A 17,186-nucleotide genomic window follows, 5' to 3' on the forward strand; every position below is an offset into this window, starting at 1 on the left:
TAGAAAAATTAGACTTAATTGATATCTGCAGGACACTACATCCAAAAATATAAGAATACACATTCTTCTCAAGTGCACATGGAACATTCTCAAGAATCAATCACATACTGGGGCACAAAGCTAACCTCAACAAATTTAAGAGTATAGAAATTATTTCAAGTATCTTCTCTGACCACAATGGCATGAAACTAGAAATCAGCCACAGGAAAAGAAGTGAGAAAAAACTGACTACATGAGGACTAAACAACATGCTACTAAAAAAACCAATGGGTCCATGAGGAAATCAAGAAGGAAATTAAAAAATACCTTGAGGCAAATGATAATGAAGACACAACCACTCAAAATCTATGGGATACTGCAAAAGCTGTGCTCAGAAGGAAGATCATAGCAAAACAGGCCTTCCTCAAAAAGAAGAAAAATCTCAAATCGACAATCTAACCCACCACCTAAATGAACTAGGAAAAGAAGAAAAGGAAAACCTAAAGTAAATACAAGGAAGGAAATCATAAAGATCAAAGAGGAAATCAATAAAATAGAGATTAAAAAAATGGAAGAAATCAATCAAACCAAGAGATGGTTCTTTGAAAAGGTAAACAAAAATGACAAACCTCCGGGTAGACTCACCAAGAAGAGGAGAGAAAAAACCCAAAGAACCAAAATAAGAAATGAAAAAGGAGAAGTTACAAAGGATACTACAGAAATACAAAAAACCATAAGAAAATACTATCAACAGTTACATGCCAACAAATTTGACAACCTAGAAGAAACGGACCTTTTTCTAGAGACTTATAGCCTGCCAAAACTGAATCAAGCAGAAATAGATCAACTGAACAGACTGATCACTAGAAATGAAATTGAATGCATCATCAAAACTCCCTACAAATAAAAATCCAGGACCAGATGCCTTCACATGGGAATTCTATCACACATACAAAGAGGAATTTATATCCATCCTCCTTAAACTTTTTCAAAAGTTTAAAGAAGGAACACTCCCAAGACATTCTATGATGCCACCATCACTCTAATTCCAAAACCAGACATAGATAACACCAATAAGAAAACTATTATCCAATATCTTTAATGAATATAGACACAAAACTTCCCAAAAGAATTTTAGCCAACCAAGTCCAAAAACATATCAAAAAGTTTGTACACCCCGACCAGGTGGGATTCATCCTATGCTCACAGGATGGTTCAACCTATGCAAATCAATCAACGTCATACACTGCATTAACAAAAGGAAAGTGAAAAACCTCATGATTACCTCAATAGATGCAGAAAAAGCATTTGACAAACTCCAACATCCATTTATAATAAAAACTCTCACCAAAGTGGGTGGAGAGGGAACATTCCTTAATATAATCAAGGCCATTTATGACAAACCTACAGCAAATATAATACTCAATGGAGAAAAACTAAAAGCCTTCCCACTCTAATCTGGAACAAGACAGGGATGCCCACCCTCACCACTGCTATACAACATAGTACTGGAAGTCCTAGCCACAGCAATTAGACAAACAAAAGGAAAAAAAGGCATCCAAATAGGAAGAGAAGAGATAAAATGATCACTGTATGCAGACATGATACTATACACAGAAAACCCTAAGGATTCAACCCAGAAATGACTTGAACTGATCAACAAATTCAGCAAAGTAGCAGGATATAAGATTAACATTCAGAAATCAGTCGCATTTCTGTATACTAACAATGAAACATTAGAAAAGGAATACAAAAATACAATACCTTTTAAAATTGCACCCCCCAAAATCAAATACCTTGGAATACAGCTGACCAAGGAGGTAAAGGACTTATATGCCAAGAACTATAAAACAGTAATCAAGGAAATTAAAGAAGATGTAAAGAAATGGAACGATATTCCATGCTCCTGGGTTGGAAAAATTAATACTGTAAAAATGGATATAATACCCAAAGCACTCTACAGAAGAATTGCAATCCCTATCAAATTACCCATGACACTTTTCACAGAACTAGAACAAATAATCCAAAATTTTATATGGAACCACAGTACTCCCTGAATTGCCAAAGCAATCTGGTGGAACAAAAACCAAGCAGGAGGCATAACTCAATCAGACTTCAGGCAATATTACAAAGCCAGAGTAATCAAAAAAATATGTTACTGGTACGAAAACAGACATACAGACCATTGGAACAGAATAGAGAACCCAGAAATAAACACAGACACCTATGGTCCATTAATCTTTGACAAAGGAAGCAAGAATGTAAAATGAGAAACAGTCTTTTCAGCAAGTATTGCTGGGAAACCTGGACAGCTACATGCAAATCAATGAAACTAGAACACACCCTCACACCATGCACAAAATTATCTCAAAATGGCTGAAAGACTTAAATATAAGACAAGGCACTATCAAACTCCTGGAAGAGACCGTAGGCAAAACATTCTCTGGCATCAACCTTACACATGGTTTCTCAGGTCAGTCTCCCGAGCATCAGAAATAAGAGCAAAAATAAACCAATGGGACCTCATCAAACTGACAAGCTTTTGCACATCAGAGGAAACCAAAAAGAACACAAAAAGACAACTTACAGAATGGGAGAAAACAGTTTCAAAGGCTGCAACTAACAAGGGCTTAATCGCTACAATATACAAGCAACTTATACAACTCAACAGCAAAATAGGCAACAACCCAATTGAGAAATGGGCAATAGTCCTGAAGAGACATTTCTCCAAGGAAGATGTGCAGAGGGCCAACAAGCACATGAAACAATGCTCAACATCCCTGATTATTAGAGAAACACAAATTGAAACTACCATGAGATACCACCTCACACCAGTCAGAATGGCCATCATTCATAAGTCCACAAATAACAAATGCTGGAGTGTGTATGTGCAGGAAAGGGAATCCTCCGGCACTGTCGGTGGGAATTTGAGCTGTTACAACCACTGTGGAAAACCTTATGTAGGTAACTTAGAAAACGATGCTTAGAGCTACCATGTGACCCAGCAACCCCACTCTTGGGCATGTATGTAGATAAAACTTTCCTTGAAAAAGCCACATGCACTCTCATGTTCATTGCAGCACTATTCACAAGAGCCAAGACATGGGAACAACACAAATGTCCACTGATAGATGATTGGATTAGGAAGTGTTATATATACATAATGGAGTACTACTCAGCCATTAAAAAGAACAAAATTATGCCATTTGCTGCAACATGGATGGAACTAGAGACTGTCATACTGAGTGAAGCAAGTCAGAAAGAGAATGAGAAATACCATATGATATCACTTATAACTGGAATCTAATATACAGCACAAATGAACCTTTCCACAAAAAAGAAAATCATGGTCTTGGAGAACAGACTTGTGGTTGCCAAGGGGGAGGGGGAAGGAGTGGGATATATGGGGTGCTTGGGGTTAAGAGATGCAGACTATTGCCTTTGGAATGTATTAGCAGTGAGATCCTGCTGTGTAACATTGAGAACTATGTCTAGTCACTTAGGATGGAGCATGATAATGTGAGAAAAAAGAATGTATGCATGTATGTGTAAGTGGGCACCATGCTATTAGTTTTTTTTTAAAGGTATCTATATATATAAAGATAGGAGTCAAGGATTCCTGTATTTTTATTTGAACCAATGGAGTTGTCACTAACTACAGTGCTCATGAAATAAATGGTGTCTGCCTGTGTCAGCAGATGGAGCTGATGAGTCTGTAAACAATAATGGGAAAGTAACCAGTGTTTCTGTAGACTTATGAAATGCCAGGCAATGTTTTGAGCACATTTTGTGTTTTAAACACAAAAGACCCAGCATAGCCAAAGCCATCCTGAGAAAGAAAAATGGAGCTGGAGGAATCGGGCTCCCAGGCTTCAGAGTATACTACAAAGCTACAGTCATCAAAACCATATAGTACGGGCACAAAGACAGAAATGTAGATTGGTGGAACAGGATAGAAAGCCCAGGATTAAATCCACACACCTATAGTAAACTAATCTATGACAAAGGAGGCAAGAATATACAATGGTTAAAAGACAGTCCCTTCAATAAATGGTGCTGGGAAAACTGGACATCTGCTAGTAGTTTTATTTTTTTTTATTTTTAATAATTTATTTTCCCACTGTACAGCAAGGGGGTCAGGTTATCCTTACATGTATACATTACAATTACATTTTTTCCCCCACCCTTTCTTCTGTTGCAACATGAGTATCTAGACAAAATTCTCAATGCTATTCAGCATGAAAAAATGCTCAACCTTGCTGATTATAAGAGAAATGCAAATCAAAACTACCATGAGATATCACCTCACACCAGTCAGAATGGCCATCATTCATAAATCCACAAATAACAAGTGCTGGAGGGGGTGTGGAGAAAAGGGAACCCTCCTGCACTGTTGGTGGGAATGGAAACTGGTACAGCCACTATGGAGAACAGTTTGGAGATACCTTGGAAATCTATACATAGAAATTCCATATGACCCCACAATCCCACTCTTGGGCATCTATCTGGACAAAACTCTCCTTAAAAGAGACACATGCACCCACATGTTCATTGCAGCACTATTCACAATAGCCAGGACATGGAAACAATCCAAATGTCCATCAACAGATGATTGGATTAGGAAGAAGTGTTGTATATATATACACAATGGAATACTACTCAGCCATAAAAAATAATGACATCATGCCATTTGCAGCAACATGGATGGAACTAGAGAATCTCATACTGAGTGAAATGAGCCAGAAAGACAAAGACAAATACCATATGATATCACTTATAACTGGAATCTAATATCCAGCACAAATGAACATCTCCTCAGAAAAGAAAATCATGGACTTGGAGAAGAGACTTGTGGCTGCCTGATGGGAGGGGGAGGGAGTGGGAGGGATCAAGAGCTTGGGCTTATCAGACACAACTTAGAATAGATTTACAAGGAGATCCTGCTAGTAGTTTTAAATTCCATGAGCTATAAATATTATTTGAGCATATTTAGACATTCCAAACATGTGTAAAGAAGTGGAAATTCTCTCCCTCTTTGTCCCTCCGTCCTTCCTTTCCTTCCCAGTAACAATACAGCAAAATATTCATTAAATCTAAAAATTAATCCTCATACTTTTATACTTTGTTCTACATCTTATTTTTCTATTTAATGAATTTTTTAAAGAAGGTCTATTTGATTTTTCAGCCTGCTTCATTTTGTTATGTTCTTTGTATTTAATCATAATTAATTTCTTTATTTCATTTTGGTAGGATTACAGGATTTTTTTGCCAATTTTTATTTGTTATAAAGCTGTGGATTTCCCATTGTGGCGCCATGGACATGAGTCTGACTAGTATCCATGAAGATGCAGATGCAATCCCTGGCCTGGTTCAGTGGGTTGGGAATCCAGCTTTGCTGTGAGCTGTGGTGTAGGTCACAGAGGTGGTTTGGATCCTGCATTGCTGTGGCTGTGGTGTAGGACTGCAGTTGCCACAGCTATGATTCTACTCCTAGCCTGGGAAATCCATATGCTGTAGGTGGGGCCTTAAAAAGTAAAAATATAAAAACAAAAAATTAAAAACCTCGGATTGATTAAAATAAGTTCTCAATACTCAATGTACGTGTATGATAATATTTCTCCAACTTAGACTCTTTTAAGAGTTGGAGTGTTTAGAATAGTGTTAAGTGATATTTTAATCATGTAGCTTCAGGGATAGATTGCAGGAAGAAAGATTTCAACATGTCCACTATGGGATGGATTACTTCTTAGCTCTTGTCCCTTCTGGTCATTAGCAATTTTTAATCGTACAGTTAAAAATGAAGAAATTGAAAAAGAATAAAGCCATAGCAATATAATAAGGGAGGAAGATAAAGCTAAGAGGAAAAGTGAAAACAATTTTCAAACATGAAAAAAATTATTTTTGTCATGCTTGTGGCTTGCAGAGTTTCCTGGGCCAGGGATTGAATGTAAGTCAAAACCATAGCCACAACAGTGATAACAATGGATCCCTAACCTGCTAAGCCACCAGGAAATTCCCAAGGAAAATATTTTATAAAGAAAAATGAGGAATTATAAAAATCACTTAATTAAAAATTAACTAAAATATACTCCTTCTCCTCTTCCCCCTCTCAAATGTTTGCAAAGACATGCAACAACTAAAACTTCAATAATTATTTTCAGTAGTGTACTGAAATGTGAGGGATATTGGAGGATAGGTCTTCACAAAAGAAAGAAATTTGTTCAGGAAATGTCTTTGGGAAAAGTATTAAAGCAGTATCTGGAAGATGAGCAAGTGATGACTCTCCTAGGAAAGAGGAGGAATGGTGAGGGAGTGTATCATGGTCTAAGCAGAAGCACAGCAAATAGATGGGCCCTCAGACATGGAAGCAAGTACCCACAACAGCCTTGTTTCACATGTGGCAACCTCCAAAATTTGATTGTTAGCAAAGAACCTATAGAAAACTGATTCCAGTAGAGAACACTCCATCGTGTGTTAATCAAGGGGATGCTGCCTGGAGTTTCCTGCTGCCCACCAGCTTCCTCAGGCCCTGTTTCAGGTCTTTGTTTCTCAGGCTGTAAATAAAAGGATTTAATGTGGAGGTTAAAACTGTGTAGACAATTGTTGCCATGTGGTCCCTGACAGTGTAGGAGGACACAGGCTGTAAATAGACATAGAAGATGCTTCCATAAAAGAGTGTCACCACAGTGACATGAGAACCACAAGTGGAGAAGGCTTTGTGTTTGCCAGCAGCTGAGGGAATTTTGAGAACTGCAGTAAGGATTCGTATATAAGAGAAAGCAATGCATAGAAAGGGGGTCCCCAGAAAAACAGATCCTTCTATCATCATTACAATTTCATTGACAGATGTGGGTGAACAGGACAATTTCACTAGAGGGCTGAAGTCACAGAGAAAGTGATGAATAATGTTTGAGTCACAAAAGGTGAGTTGATTCAGCAGAAGTGTGTGTATCAGTGAGTGGAGGTGAGACAATGAGCAGGAGAGGGCCACCATCAGGACACAGCGGTGGTGACTCATGATAGTGGAAGGGATCACAGATGGCCACATAGCGGTCAAAGGCCTTGACTGCTAGAAGCAACTGTCAGTGTTTCCTAAGGCATATAGAAAATACTTCTGAGTCAGTCACACAGCATAGGAGATGGTCTTATGGGACAAGAAATTCACCAGCATCCTGGGGACAATGGTTGTTGTGAAGCAAATGTCAGTGAAAGACTGGGAAGTCAGGAAGAAATACATGGGAGTCTGGAGCTGGGGGTCCGAGCGGATGGCCAGGATGATGAGCAGGTTTCCTGTGATGGTGACCAGGTATATGGTGAGGAAGAGGGTAAAGAGTGGCTTCTGGTCCTCGGGCCGAGAGGAGAGTCCCAGGAGGATGAACTCAGAGACACTGCTGGTTTGGTTGACTCTTTCCATTGACATGGGTCTAGTTATACACAAGAAGTTTTGTTACAAAACATGCTCCAATTCCACAACCCAAACCATGAGAACCCAGCAAGTCTTTGTTTCCTTGATTTAGTCACAAAGAGCAGCTGTGCAGGGAAAGCTTGTCAGCCTCCTGGTGCTTGATGTGGTCCTTCCTTCCCAAATCCATGGGCATCATGTGGGATGAGAGCTGGAGAGACAGAGAGGCATTTTCCTTTAGGGACCGTCAGGGGTGGATCTCTCTGATTCAAGATTTTTAGTTCCTATTCTGAGAAAGCTCTGTGTCCCTGCTGAGAACATAGCATAGCACAGAGGAATCTTTGCTTTTGTGGAGTTCATGTTGTACTTTGGGAGCTAGGTCATCAACAAACAAATATGGAATAGAATATCAGGTTGGGATACGTTTGTTAACAAAAGAAAGAAATATAAGAGGATGAAGGTGACTGGGGCATGGAGACGGAAGTATTTTAGGTAGTGAAGTCATAGGACACTCATACCTTATCAGAGCAAATTCAGTTTTTATATCACCAGGGTTTATCGTTGCAGTGTCTTGGATGGAAATCAGCATTGGCCAACATAACCAGCAGGTGAAATCTAACCAGGATGTTCAATCTAGTTCAATAGAGTTTCTTGCCTCATCTGGGCACCAAATGAGAGGTTCATCCTCCTTAGCTTATGGGGTGCTCTCATCCTCAGTCTGGGCATGTCTCTCTTCTTTAATCCCCTGTCCTAAATCATATGTGTACTGAATGTGCATCCATGGGTGACTACTTAAATCATGTTTTTTATTTTTATTTTAAATTTATTTTTTATTGTTATTTCCCCAACACACTTTTTTCCCACTGTACAGCATGAGGACCCAGTTACACATACATGTACACATAATTTTTTCTCCTGTTGTCATGCTATGTCTTAAGTATCTAGACATAGTTTTCAGTGCTATACAGCAGGATCTCACTATAAATCCATTCCATGAGCAATAGTTGCATCCATTGACCCCCAAGCTACCAATTCCTCCCACTCCCTCCCCCTTCCCCCAGGCAACCACAAGTCTTTTCTCCACATCTGTGATTTCTTCTTACTTTTTTTAGAGGAGCCTTTTCAGTGTTTCTTTTAGAATGGATTTAGTATTTCTGTACTCTTTTAGCTTTTTTGTATTGGAGAAATTCTTTATTTCCCCTTCTATTCTAAAAGACATCCTTGCTGGATAGAGTATTCTATTCTACAATTTTTTTCCTTTCAGCACTTTAAGTATATCTTGCTACTCCCTCCTGGCCTGTAGTGTTTCTGTACAGAAATCAGCTGATAACCTTATGGGGGTTCCCTTTTCATTAATGCTTTTCTTTTCTCTTTCTGCCTTTAGAATCCTCTCTTTAACTTTTGCCACTTTTGTTATAATATGTCTTGGTATGGGCCTATTTGGGTTCAGCTTGTTTGGGGCCCTCTGTGCTTCCTGTATCTTGATATCAGTATCCTTTAGATTTCAGATATGATTTCTTGAAATACATTTTCAACCCCCTTTGCTTTTCTTCTACTTCTGGAATTCCTGTTATGCATAGATTGTCCTCTTTTATACTATCCCATGGATCTCTTATATTGCTTTCATGTTTTTTCATTTGGTTTTCTGTCTGCTGTCCTGTTTGGGTGTTTTCCATTATTCTATTTCCATGTCACTAATTTGTTCCTCTGCATTATTCATTCTGGTTTTTACTGCCTTTAGCTCAGTTTGTATCTCTGCAAATGAATTTTTAAATTTTTCTTGGTTCTTCCTTATATTTTCTAGGCCTTTTATGAGGGAATCTCTGTTAATGTTCATATTCAGTCTTAATTCTTTGATATTCAGCCTTAATACCTTCAGCATTTTCACTACCTCCCATTTGAATTCAGTGTATATCAGGCTGCAGAGGTCTGTTACATTGTTTGCTGCTTCAGGTGAATTCTCCTGTTCTTTTAACTGGAAATGGTTCCTGAGCTCCTTCATATTGCTTATGTTTTTCTTTTTCTGTGAGTTTAGGGAAACCAAGTACTGTAGTCTTGGAGGGCTCCTTCTATGCAAGAGCACCACTTTGTATTTTGTGTGGGGTTACTGTTTTTTTTAGCATGGAAGTTTGGATATCAGCTGTATCTTTCTTCAGTGTGAGCAGGCTGTTGTCCACAGCATGCTGAATGTGTTTCCAGGGAGAAGCAGGCAAAGCATAGGGCTGGTAGTCAGTGCCTGGTTGCTGGGCTCTTAACAGCAGCAAGGCCCCTTAGGAATGTGATGCAGGCTACTCCTAGTTGCAGGGCCCTGGGAAGTGGTAATAGATTTATGGAGATTTACAAGGTGCCCAGAGCACTTGGGAGTGGCAGCAGCAGGGTGTATGGGTTCCCAGGGGGGCGAGAGCAACAACAGCAGTGTTCAATTGCAATGCCCTCCTCTGAGGTGACTGGAGTCACAAGTGCTGACTGTTCAGGGACCCCTAGGGGTAGTGAGCCATGCCTATGTCTGGTCAGTGATAACTGTGGTGGTTTGCCCCTGCCACCTGCAGACCATGCAAGAAGGCCCTGTCCCACTGGAGGTGCTGCATGAGGTGCTCCTATTTGTAGGGTCTTGGGAAGGGAAACTGATCGAGTGTCTGCATGCTTTCCAGAGCATTCATAGTGGCAGCTGCAGGGCAGGTATGTTCCCATGGGGGTTAGAGCAACAACGTGTGGTGTTTGGTTGCAGTGCCCCATTTTTTGGGCCAACCCCTGAGGTGACTGGGGCCACAGGTGGAGCCCACTCACAGGCCCCCAGTGGTATCAGGCCATACCTCCCTCTGGCCTCTGACAGGACCACCATGGTCCATCCCTGCTGTCTATAGATTATGCAAGAGGCACTGTGATGCACTTAGCCCCTCACTGCCCTTAGCCCACACAAGAGGTACCTGGCCACCTGTAGCCTGCACAAGCAGCACCCAGACTCCTGTAGCCTGAGCTAGTGGCTTCTTGCCACTTGTAGCCTGCACCAGAGGTGCCCCACCCTCTGAGAGCCTTTGTGCATGTGTGCAGGGAGATTCCTATGGTGGTCCACCTCTCCTCCTCTCACCCTCCCCAACAGTGGTTCCTTGCTTCCCCTGCAGGCCCAGACCTTCTCCTGGGTTCCATTTGCTGTAGCATTCCAGTCTCAGCCCATAGCACACTGCTCCCCAACCCATAAATTCATACATATATAACTGCATCTTAGTCTCTCAGGCTGTTCCCACACAGCCAACCCTCTCCCAGGAACTGACCTCCGGAACCTAAGTCTCAGTTTCCAGCCCCCGCAAGAACATCTCAGGCTGTGGTGTCCAGGGCCATGGTGCAGAAGATCTGTGTGGTTCTCACTCTACTTTGCCCTCCTCAGTCCAGCTTCTGTGACTTTGAGGTCCCTCTGTCTGGCTGATCTCTCTGTCAGTTAGTTGGGTTCCCAGGATATGGGTTCCTTTTCCCTTTCACAGTCCCTCTCAGGAATGCTAGCCCCATCCTGATTCCTTTTGTCTCTCTCTCTCTTTTCTTTGTTCTACTCAGTTATGTCAAGGGTTTCTTGCCCTTTTTGGAGGTTTAACTTCTTTTGCCAGCATTCAGTAGATGTCCCTGTGAGTTTTACATGTAGATGTGTTGTTTTTTTTTTTATGTGTTTGTGGGAGAAGATTAACATGACATCTTACTCCTCTGCCATCTTCATCCACCAGGAAATGGAATTTCATAAGGTAATTTATCATATCAAGACATATAAAGCAGCTAGAAATAAATCTAAAAAAAATGTATATCTATAGTCAAAACTACAATATAACACTGAAAAAATATTACAGTTCCAAAAAGGGAAGGAATATACCATGTTCATAGATTGAAAGTTTTAATATTGGAAAAATGTCAGTTTCCCCAAATTAATCTATAAATTCATCCCAATGCCACTCAAAAGCTACCCCCCCATGAGTGTGTGTGTGTGTGTGTGTGTGTGTGTGTGTGTGCGTGTGTATCTGGTGAACATAGGTAAGTCATTCTAAAATTCATATGAAAATGCAAAATAGCAAGCCATTGCTTTCTGATTCCTCTTCTATGTCACTGGAACTAAAAATGATTCTGATTTAAATGTTTCCTTGCATCTTTGTAGTGTTTATCCTCCAACCTCAGGAGAAGTTGTCTTGCCATGTCTCCAACTTGCTAGCAATTTCTTGGTTTTTTCGTCTAATTATCATGGTATTGATATATCAGAATAATGTTACATTCTGTGTGATTTCCAGATTGTCTCATCAATTCAAATTATATATATATATATATACACATATATATATATATACACACACACACACACATACACATATATATACCCACACACTATATATACTATATATATATGTGTGCATTTATGGGTACATACATGCATGTATGTGTGTATGCATGTATATAATAGGATATATCTGTATCTATATATATATATCTACCCCTCATTGGTTCTGTTCTCCATAGAACCCTTACTGATAACCCCCTTATTACAAAAATTGGATCCATTTGGCTCCTTATGGTTCAAATTTGCCACTTGGACTGTAATTCTCATTGCTACTAGTGAGCTGAGTTTTATGATGGCACATCTTTCCATCAGTCTTACTTATAGAGGAAACAAGCATCACTCTCAAAAGTAAAAAATGAAAAAGATTCCACATATTAATGATCTCATATGATATTTATCTTTCTCTGCCTGAGTTACTTCACTTAATATGATAATTTCTAGGTCCATCCATGTTGCTACTAATGGCATTATTTCATTCTTTTATTTTTTTGTTTTTTTTTGCCTTTTCTAGGGCTGCTTCCTGCAGCATATGGAGATTTCCAGGCTAGGGGTCTAATTGGAGCTACAGCCACTGGCCTATGCCAGAGCCACAGCAATGTGGGATCCGAGCCATGTCTGTGACCTACACCACAACTCATGGCAATGCCAGATCCTTAACCCACTGAGCAAGGCCAGGTATTGAACTTGCAACCTCATGGTTCCTAGTCGGATTTGTTAACCACTGTGCCATGAGGGGAACTCCTATTTCATTCTTTTTAATGGCTGAGTAATAGTCCATTGTAAGTATGTCCCACATCTTCTTTATTCAGTCCTCTGTTGATGAACATTTAGGTTGCTTCCATGTCTTGGCTATTATAAATATTGCTGTGACAAACTTTGGGGTGCATGTATCTTTTCAAATTATGGTTTTCTCTGGATATATGCCCAGGAGTGGGATTGTTGGATCATACGGTAGTTCTATATTTAGTTTTCAAAGGAATCTCCACACTGTTCTCCATAGTGGTTACATCAGCTTACATTCCCACCAAAAAATGATACAAAGGAACTTAGCAGAAGTTCCTGCCATGGCTCAGTGGTTAATGAATCTGACTAGGAACCATGAGGTTGTGGGTTTGATCCCTGGCCTCATTCAGTGGATTAAGGGTCCAGCATTGCCATGAGCTGTGGTATAGGTCATAGACATGGCTCTGATCCTGCATTGTTGTGGCCATGGTGTAGGCCAGTGGCTACAGCTCCGTTTAGACCCCTAACCTGGGAACTTCCATATGCTGTGGGAGTGGCCCTAGAAAAGGCAAAAAGCCAAAAAAAAAAAAAAAAAAGAACTTAGCAAACAGAAGCAGACTCAAAGATTTTGAAAACAAATTTATGGTTGCTAAAGGAGATACGTGGTAGGGGGATATGTTGGGAGGTTGAGGTTGACACATCACACTACTATATAAAAATAGATAGATAACAAGGTCCTACTGTATACCACAGGGTAATCGACTCAATATTGTGTAATAACCTATGTGGGAAAATGATCTGAAAAGAAATAATGTATAACCTGAAACTCACACAACTTTGCAAATCAACTATACTCCAGTAACATTTATTAAAAAATCATCTATCTTGTGTGTATCAGTAAACTTGTGTGTGTGTGTGTTCTGGTATGCATATACCACAGTTTACCTACTTGATGGATGTTTGGGTTGTCTCCAGTTTGGGGTTACTATGAGTAAACTTGCCCTGAACATTTGTCTATGAAAAATGAAAATAAAAATCTTATTATGAGGTACCGCCACATACCAGTCAGAATTGCCATCATTAATAAGTTCACAAATAACTAATACTGGAACGGGTGTGGAGAAAAGGGAACCCTCCTACACTGTTGGTGGGAATGTAAATTGGTACAACCACTATGGAAAACAATATGGAGGTACCTCAGAAAACTAAATATAGCACTACCATAGGACACAGCAATCCCATTGTTGGGTATATATCTGGACAAAACTTTCATTGACTATGATGCACGCACCTGTATGTTCAGTGCAGCACTATTCACAATAGCCAAGACATGGAAACAACATAAATGTCCATCGACAAACTAATGGGTTAAGAAAATGTGGTATATATACACAATGGAATACTACTCAGCCATAAAAAGAACAAAATAATGTCATTTGCAGCAACATGGACAGAACAAGAACTCTCATACTGAGTGAAAAAAGTCAGAAAGAGACAGACAAATACTGTATGATATCACATATATCTGGAATCTAATATATAGCACAAACAAACCTTTCCACAGAAAAGAGACTCATGGACTAGGAGCAGAGACTTGTGGTTGCTAGAGTAGGATGAACTGGGAATCTGGGGTTAATAGATGCAGACTATTGTACTTAGAATGGATAAGCAATGAGATCCTGCTATATAGCACTGGGAATTCTATCTAGTCACTTGTGATGGAACATGATGTAAGAAAAATAATGTATTATGTATATGTGCCTGGGTCACTATGCTATACCATGGAAAACTGACAGAACCATGTAAAATAAGTATAATGGAAAAAATAAACATCATTTAAAAAACCCTGTGTTTCTATCTCCCATCCACAATCTGGTTTTCATTAGTTATCTTCATATTCTAAAATTAAATAAAGACTTGTGTTGATGTGTTATGCAGTGATGGTAACCAGAACAATGATTAAAGTGAATATTTCATTTGGCAAATTGATCAGGATATTCATCCCCTAGGCCAGCTGGTTTTCAGGAAACTGGCTGGCTTTAGTGCTTTATCATACAGTATCTCATTTAACCCTCACAATAACCTCATGAACAAAGTACTATTATCAGACCAGAGGAAATAGGACCTCCTAGAATTCCAGCCCCTTGCTTAGGGCACCCAATGAATAGGTGGGTCTCTGTCTAATGCCCTTGGGATCAATGTCACCACTCCACTGCTTTCTGAACAAGCCTCAGCCCTTGCTCTTCAGGAGTGGAGAGACCTGCAAATGTTCAAGTGCCATGGAAAATGTGCTCTAATGGAGGTGGGGCCCATGATGTGGGCATATGCAAGGGCCAGGATGTACCCTCTCTGGGCCATTCTGTGAAGTATGGAGAGGCTAGCTCCATGCTATGCTTCCTTCAGAAGCCAAGGTGATCCTGGTCACTTCTGCTTTCTAAGATGTCAATAGCAACATCAAGGGCACTTTCTCCTGGGACTCATGGCTTAGCCCTCTGGTCCCTTCACTGGTTACCTCTCAAGGGGAAGGGGGAGAATTGGGTAGTTAGGTCCTTCTCTCATCAGAGCTCAGGGCTGTTTTCCCATTGGTATTAATCTGGTTGGTGAGTGGGGATCTTCCTGCCCATTTTTCTGCTGCTCAGAAACAGGCATCAAACATTCAGAAAATCCTGAGGTCACGGAGAACTTCCTCTTGATCTTTGGTTCCTTGGATACCAATTTCTTGAATAGAAACTAAAGGCTCAGGAATCAGGCTTGAGCAAGGTGTCTGAGGTCAGCAAGGATCGTCACAGGTCAGAGGAAGATGAGGAACCATCGGTTAGTATTGGGCATGTATGTATATGTTTATGCAAGGAAGTGTAGGCACATATGTATTTTTGTATTTGTATAACAGGGTATTTAGTGGGTAACTGAATCACATAGTGACTCTCTTTATGTAGGAAGGGATTAGATTATGGAGGGCTGGAAAAATCTTGGCAGTGTGCGTATGTGTGTCTAGATGCATGTGGTCTTGTGGTTTATGTTTGTGTGCTGCATTTGACTGCACGATTGTGTACATATAATATGTACTATTTTGTGTGGATTCTGCTTGTCTTGATGACTGGATGTGATGTTTTCTGTGTTGTGTATGTGTTTTACTAGGTGTGATGTTTATGTATCATGTTATGTGTAAATGTGTTTGAAAGTAACAAATTCTGACTGGTTTTTACCTAGTGTGAGTACAGGTCATAGGGGAATGTGTGTTGGTCCAAGGTCTTTGCTTTTATGTGTGGGCTAGATATGTGTTTTCTGTATAAACCACTCATGGGAGTTCCTGTTGTGGCACAGCAGGAATAAATCCGACTAGTATCCATGAGGATGTGGGTTCAATCCCTGGCCTCTCTCAGTGGGTTGGGGATCCAGCATTGCCATGAGGTGTGGTGCAGGTCACAGATGTGGCTCAAATCCCATGTTGCTGTGTCTGTGGTATAAGCTAGTAGCTCCTATTCAACCCCTAGCCTGGGAACTTCCATGTGCTGTGGGTGCAGGACCAAAAAGAAAAAAATTAAAAATTAAAAAATGAAACACTCCCGCTCTATTGTAACCAAGAATGGGTATAGAAGAGAGGGAACTAGGACCATGATCAGGAAGTGTGTGTGTGTGTGTGTGTGAGAGAGAGAGAGAGAGAGAGAGAGAGAGAAAGAGGGAGAGAGAGAGATACACTCCCAGCTACATTTTCTCCTCTGTCTTATCTCCTTTTATTCCAGACAGAAATATGTAATTCTAAGCAGAGTCCTCAAACTAACTTTTAAGCCCTTTGTCCCTGTGATTTGAAGTCCCCATGGTGCTCTGAGGGTACTTTTTCCCACTGGCTTTCAAAAATACCCTATTTCTACTCAAGAATATGGTAGTGGTTAAGTGCTTAGGCTCTGGTGTCACACACATTTTGATTCACATCTCCTATTTTGATCATTCTTAGCTTTATGACTTTGGGCTCAACCTTTGTGAGGCTCAGAAGCCTGAACTGTCAAATGCAAGGAGAGTATTTAACCCAGTATATAAGCATTCACTAAGTTAGTGGTAACAGCATAATTATTCTTTAAATGCACAAGATTCTCAACTTGCTAGTCATTTCTTAACTGCTCAAGGCAGAGTATTTTGTGCAGAGGCAGAGGACACACCACAAGAGTCCCTGTTGACTTCAGGCTGATTGCTTCCTTTTTTCCTCCCTGAGCATGTATCCAGCTGCCTCTTGCTCAGGGATGGCTTGCATCAGAATTCTATTCCACCTGATCCAATCATTGAGTGTGAATATTTGGCTTGACACATAACTTCAGGATTCCCCTCCTGGAGATGCTGGAGTGCCAAGGAGAATTCTGATCCAGTAAATGCCAGTAAGCAGCCAAGTATCAGTGGGAGCTGTAAGTCACTGCCTTCCTCCTGGCCCCTACTGATGGAGATTACCTGTGTGACTGAGCCTCTCTGTTCCTGAAGATTCTCCTTGTATACATACCTCTGGCTTAGAGGGATGGTCTCTCAATGAGTTCTCTCTTACTCTGATTTAACACCCAGTGAAAGGGTTTCCAGGCCTGTAGTGCAACGACTCTCAGAAGTCCTATGCTTGTGATCAGGATCCATCAACATCTATGTGCTCTCCAGTATGTGATTTCATACCTGTTTTACCAACAGTAACATAAAAAAATCATTGGAATATATGCTTCATAGGCACTCAATACAAGTTTACTGATTAATGAAATTAAATGCATGTAAAAGTCTTTGGCAAATCGGAAAAGG

General features: G+C 40.3%; 1 pseudogene; it reads right to left on the minus strand.

Annotated features, from left to right (window-relative positions):
- Positions 1-6,457: 6,457 nt before the first annotated feature.
- Positions 6,458-7,393, minus strand: LOC100156488 (annotated as a pseudogene).
- Positions 7,394-17,186: the final 9,793 nt, after the last annotated feature.

This window comes from Sus scrofa, unplaced genomic scaffold (genome assembly GCF_000003025.6).
Source record: "Sus scrofa isolate TJ Tabasco breed Duroc unplaced genomic scaffold, Sscrofa11.1 Contig1995, whole genome shotgun sequence".
NCBI classification, from domain to species: Eukaryota; Metazoa; Chordata; class Mammalia; order Artiodactyla; family Suidae; genus Sus; species Sus scrofa.